The sequence below is a fragment of the Trachemys scripta genome, chromosome 2 (genome assembly GCF_013100865.1).
Source record: "Trachemys scripta elegans isolate TJP31775 chromosome 2, CAS_Tse_1.0, whole genome shotgun sequence".
In the NCBI taxonomy this organism is placed as follows: Eukaryota; Metazoa; Chordata; order Testudines; family Emydidae; genus Trachemys; species Trachemys scripta.
The window spans coordinates 203,182,495-203,187,765 of NC_048299.1; the positions used below are offsets into that span (position 1 = coordinate 203,182,495).

Below are 5,271 nucleotides of genomic sequence, written 5' to 3' on the forward strand. Positions count from 1 at the left end.
GGCTCTATGTATTTTGCCACCCCAAGCACGGCAGTCAGGCAGCTTTTGGCGGCACGCCTCTGGGAGGTCCGCTGGTAACGTAGATTTGGCGGCATGCCGGCAGGAGGTCCACCAATCCCGCGCCTTTGGCATACCCGCCGCCGAATTGCCGCCGAAACCGCGGGACCGGTGGACCTCCCACAGGCATGCCGCCAAAGGCAGCCTGACTGCCGCCCTCACAGGGAGTGGCAGGCCGCCCCCCCCCGCAGCTTGCCGCCACAGGCACGTGCTTGCTGCGCTGGTGCCTGGAGCCGCCCCGGGTAAAAATCACCTTCCTAGATACTCCCTGTTTTATGCAACCACACAGCTGATCTGTAACTAACAGGGAGCAGGTAAATATATATCTTGCTCATTGTGGAAAGATAGCACAACTATTTAAGTACAGTATGTTTTTTTTAAACCTTTCTCTTGAACATCAGCTATTGCTCATTGCTGGAGGAGGCAGAATGCCAGAATTTATGAACTAATGGCTGATCTAAAGCTGGTCAAATTATTCAGTAGAAATAAGTTGTGTTTTCTGTATGTACTTTTTTGAAATATTTACCATGCATTTGTGACAAGTAATGTACAGCATATTAATTATTTTGTGAAATATTCATCATAAATCACGCTATTTGTGGTATCTGACAGGTTGCCTAAAATCACATGGCACTGTCCCTATGCCTTAATTTAATGTCGCAAACTTTTATATAGGAGAATAAGGAACTGCAAATTATGAATAGCAAACACTTTTGGTTATATGCAAATATGGATATTCGCATGAAGAACGTCTGTTCCCTAAAAACCCATGTGAACAAAAACCTATTCACATAATAGTGACTAATAAGTACAAACATAGTTAACTAAATGGTCATTTAGAATCTGAATGAATGCTTGGGAACACTGTTTTTGCAGGATCTTCCCAGGTACAGCCTGATCCTTTATGGTAAAACGTATGTTTTTTTCTTGGGGAGCCACCCATATATATATTTCCCCCATATTGCTGAGTCTTTGAAATCGCTTTCCATGTGGCATTTCTTGATCAATAATAACTGTGTGACCGGACTCTCACCTACAGAGGAACAATAAGAAGAAAGATTAAGAAATATGCAACCTAGCAACATGTAATAACCTCAGTGTTACCTATTATAGCTGGTCAAAACTTTTTTCCCCCATATTGTTTTCCCCCATAGAAAATGCAGTTTTTTGTTTAAATCAAAATTTTTCACGGGACCATGCTGATTTTGATGAAATCGTCACTGGAAAAAAAGAAAAAAAGGAATTGTTTCAACTGTCCTGTTTCATTTTCATAATGTCAGCTTTATCATTTTGATTAATTTTATTTAGACTTTTATATACTATTAAAATATAAATGTGTGTGTGTGTATATGTGTGTGTGTGTGTGTGTGTGTGTATATATATATTACCCGATTACCCTTCTTGCAACCAGGAGGATTACCATCGGTACATGGAACGAGAGGACCATGTACTAGTTAAGAAAGACGGCGCAGGTCGCAGCAGAGATGAGGAGCAACAACCTGACCCTACTAGGCATTAGCGAGACAAGATGGATGCAAGCTGGACAGAGACGACTGTTGACAGGAGAGTTGTTGCTGTAATCCGGACATGAAGAGAGTGACGCACTCCACACACAGGGAGTAGGCTTCATGTTTTCCAAGCAGGCACAGAGAGCACTGATTGGTTGGGAGGCACATGGTTCCAGGATCATCACAGCATCCTTCAGAACTAAAATGAAGAGGATTAAGATGAATGTTCTACGGTGCTATGCTCCAACCAATGACAGTGAAGAAGAGGACAAAGACTATTTTTACAACAGACTTCAGAAAATATTAGAGATTCTCCCAGACAAAGACATCACCATCCTTATGGGAGACTTTAATGCCAAAATTGGACCTGACAACACAGTATATGAACAAGTCATGGGGACCCACGCTCTGGGTTGAGATAAGTGAGAATGGAGAGAGATTTGTGGATCTGTGTACACTTAATAACCTGGTCATAGGAGGTAGCATCTTTCCTCACAAGCGGATAAGTGCAGTCCTTTACCTGCTTAGGCAGCATCATCGACCAACAGGGTGGCACAGACGCAGACATCAAAGCAAGGATCGGTAAGGCAAGAGCAGCTTTCTTACAGCTCAAGAACATCTGGAGCTCCAGAGAGCTGTCTTTGGCAACAAAGATTCGACTGTTCAACTCCAACGTGAAGTCAGTCATATTGTATGGAGCTGAAACCTGGAGGACAACTAAAACAACCACCAGGAAGATCCAGACCTTCATAAATAGTTGCCTTAGAAGGATTCTCCAGATCCGTTGGCCAGACACCATCAGCAACATCTACCTCTTGGAGAGGACCCGTCAACTTCCAGCAGAGGAAGAAATTAGAAGGAGAAGGTGGGGCTGGATAGGACACACACTACGCAAGCAGCCAACCAACATCACTAGACAGGCATTGCGGTGGAATCCCCAAGGCAAGCGGAAAAGAGGCCGTCCAAGAAACACCTGGTGACGCGACCTTCAGGCTGATAGCATAAAAATGGGCAATACTTGAATCAGTTAGAGCAAATGGCCCAGGATAGAGGACTCTGGAGATCTGTGGTTGGTGGCCCATACCCCGATTGGGGTGACGGGCATGAGTGAGTGAGAGTATGATTCTTAGTCACATTTTTGTGTCTGATAGTAAAATATCCTTAATTCTTTAGTCCTGGGGATGGGCAAACAGCATGGCTACACTTGGCATCCCCTTTGGAATAATGCTTAACCCTTGATATTACACTTTTCATCTGTGTCACATGTCTCTAAGGTGCGCAAACATCATTGTCCCTATTTAGGGATGGGGAAACAGGAGCTCAAGGTACGGTAGCGTCAGAACTAGAAATAGAACCCAGGCTGCCTGATTTACAAGCTGGTGACCTAGACCTGGATCACGTAGCTTTCCCTTGCAGCTGTTGCCCCCTCGGCAACCAAAGTGCTGGGAGTTGGAACTGCGGCCATAAAGTGCGGTGTTCGCTTTCTGATGGAAAGGAGGTGGAAGAGGCGAGAAGAACGAGAAGACTCATTGGGAGCGGGGAGCATCAGGAATCTTATGAGAACAGGGTTCAGCAGGGAGTCCCTCCTGGGGGAAGGTCAGCAGGACACTGAAGAAACTGGATCCTTCCTAAGAGATTTTTGCACTTCCTCTAGCAATACATAAGACCAGGACTGAATGAAATACAGTTAAGGCAGCTATCAAGACGTTTCATGAGAGCTGCTTGCTTTGTGTGCTGGGACTAACCTACCGACACAGGCCAGATGGAGAGCCAAAAGAAAACCTTGGAGACTGGGCAGAATCCTGGAAAGGCTTATTAGTGCAGCTGTGGGAAGACAGGTCTTGTAAAAGAGAAGCAGCTGTTTGAGTCTGACAGAAAAGCCGCTGGAAAAGGGTGAGGGAGGAGGAAAAGACATTTGGCTATGGCCGGGGAACTAATTTCAAGCCAGAAGGTTAACATTTGAGTGTTAAGTTACATTTCTCTGAAGAAATAGTGAAGGAAAATTGCTAGGCGATATATTACAAGGGTTTTGAAATTATACAGGAGATAGTGTTAGTGAGAGAGCAGCAATCAGTCACAAAAATTACCCTATAGAGTCCCTCTACTTCTCTTTTCAACCTCAGTCTGAGTAGAATTCAGTGTTGGAGGAGATTCTATTCTGCCACCAGGGGCCAGCATCCAGGCAGCGGTACGGGTGTAGGGGTACTAGGCAGCTGTTTTCTGCCAAAGGTGCACACCATTCAGGAAAAGCAAAGAGGTAATATTCAGTAGACCTGAGGCAAGCAATCCGAAAGCAAGAGTTGACTGGACTGTGTTCTTTAGTGGACTCTAGAAGTTCTCTCTGGAGATATAAGTGCAACTTAAGTATTAGCTGCATAGTTGGTCAGAAGAAGTAAAAAAAACTGGCTGTAAATTTCTGAACTCAGAGTTTTGGAAATTGTTCTGTCGAATGGGTTTTTAAAACAACTTTTGGAGTCTCTTTCCTTGAAAGCCAGCATTAGACAGTGCCTTTATCACCACAGCTAAATATGAGTAAAATGTTGAATATTCATAGTACAATACCTCTATTATGTACATAAAATATATACACATTATTTGCAGCTCCAGTTTAGGTGCCCATGTTTCAAATATGTAAAATATATGGTGATTATGAATCCCATTTCTGGGATGGGATTTTTACTATTGGCTTAAATGGGAGCAGAATCCAATCCAAAATGTGATTTCTGGATATAATTGTTGTAGTAGTAATTGAATAATAGCTTTCTGTAATGGAAAGCACAGACAGCAGGTTTTCTTGTAGTATCACAAAGCCTCTGGATAGGATGCACCCACAAATAATGAAAAATAAGATACAAAATTCTCCCCTTAAATTAAGAAATAAAACAATAGCTAAAGATGTCTGATAGCCTACGAAAATGAGCCAAAAGGGGGGGAAAAATAAAAAATTAAGATGCATGCATTACTCTAAATAATATAATCCCTGTTCTCCTTTCACTTTCTCCATTCCCTTTAGTTTTCATGAAACTATTTGCTATGGCATGTCCCTATTAAGACTCCAATTGTGCCATCACTTAGGGCATGTCTATACAGCAAGTTAGTGTGTGGCAAGCTGGGCTGTAAACCTACCGCTCTCCGGAGTGCCACACTCTAACTGTCCGTGTGGTGCCTGCTGCTGTACACGTATAGTTCCTTAGTGTTCTCTGCATACTTGGTCAAAGTGTATTAGGGAACTTTTAATGTTCAGCAGCAAGGGGCCATGTGGACAGTTAGTGTGTTGCACAATGGAGCGCTGTTGATTTACACCTCAGCTTGCTGCACATTAACTCGCTGTATAGGCAAGTACTCAGGGGTGTGAATTCAGCGGCGCTACTCACATGCAGAAAGTTACTCCCATACCGGATTTCTTGGAAGAATTGGGCTTTAAATGGTAAGCTCTTTGGGTAGGGCCTGTTTCTCTACGTCGTATAAAGTAGGGTTACCATATTTCAGCAAGCAAAAAAGAGGACGGGAGGAGCCCCGCCCTAGCCCCGCCCCTGCCCCTCCCACTTCCCGCCCCCCCAGAACCCCCAACCCTCCCCCCCGTTCCTTGTCCCCTGACTGCCCCCTCCTGGGACCCCTGCCCCTAACTGCCCCCCAGGACTCCACCCCCTATCTAAGCCTCCCTGCCTCTTGTCCCCTGACTGCCCCAACCCTTATCCACACCCCC

The 5,271-nt window shown here is 44.5% G+C and overlaps 1 long non-coding RNA gene across 3 annotated transcripts in view; it reads right to left on the reverse strand.

The window, feature by feature from the left end:
- Positions 1 to 223: 223 nt before the first annotated feature.
- Positions 224 to 5,271, reverse strand: part of LOC117873405 — a 75,050-nt gene continuing 70,002 nt past the window's right edge. For all 3 annotated transcript variants that reach the window (XR_004644716.1, XR_004644715.1, XR_004644717.1), the window contains exon 4: positions 224 to 1,090. This is a non-coding gene — a long non-coding RNA (uncharacterized LOC117873405). The remainder of the gene's footprint in view (positions 1,091 to 5,271) is intronic.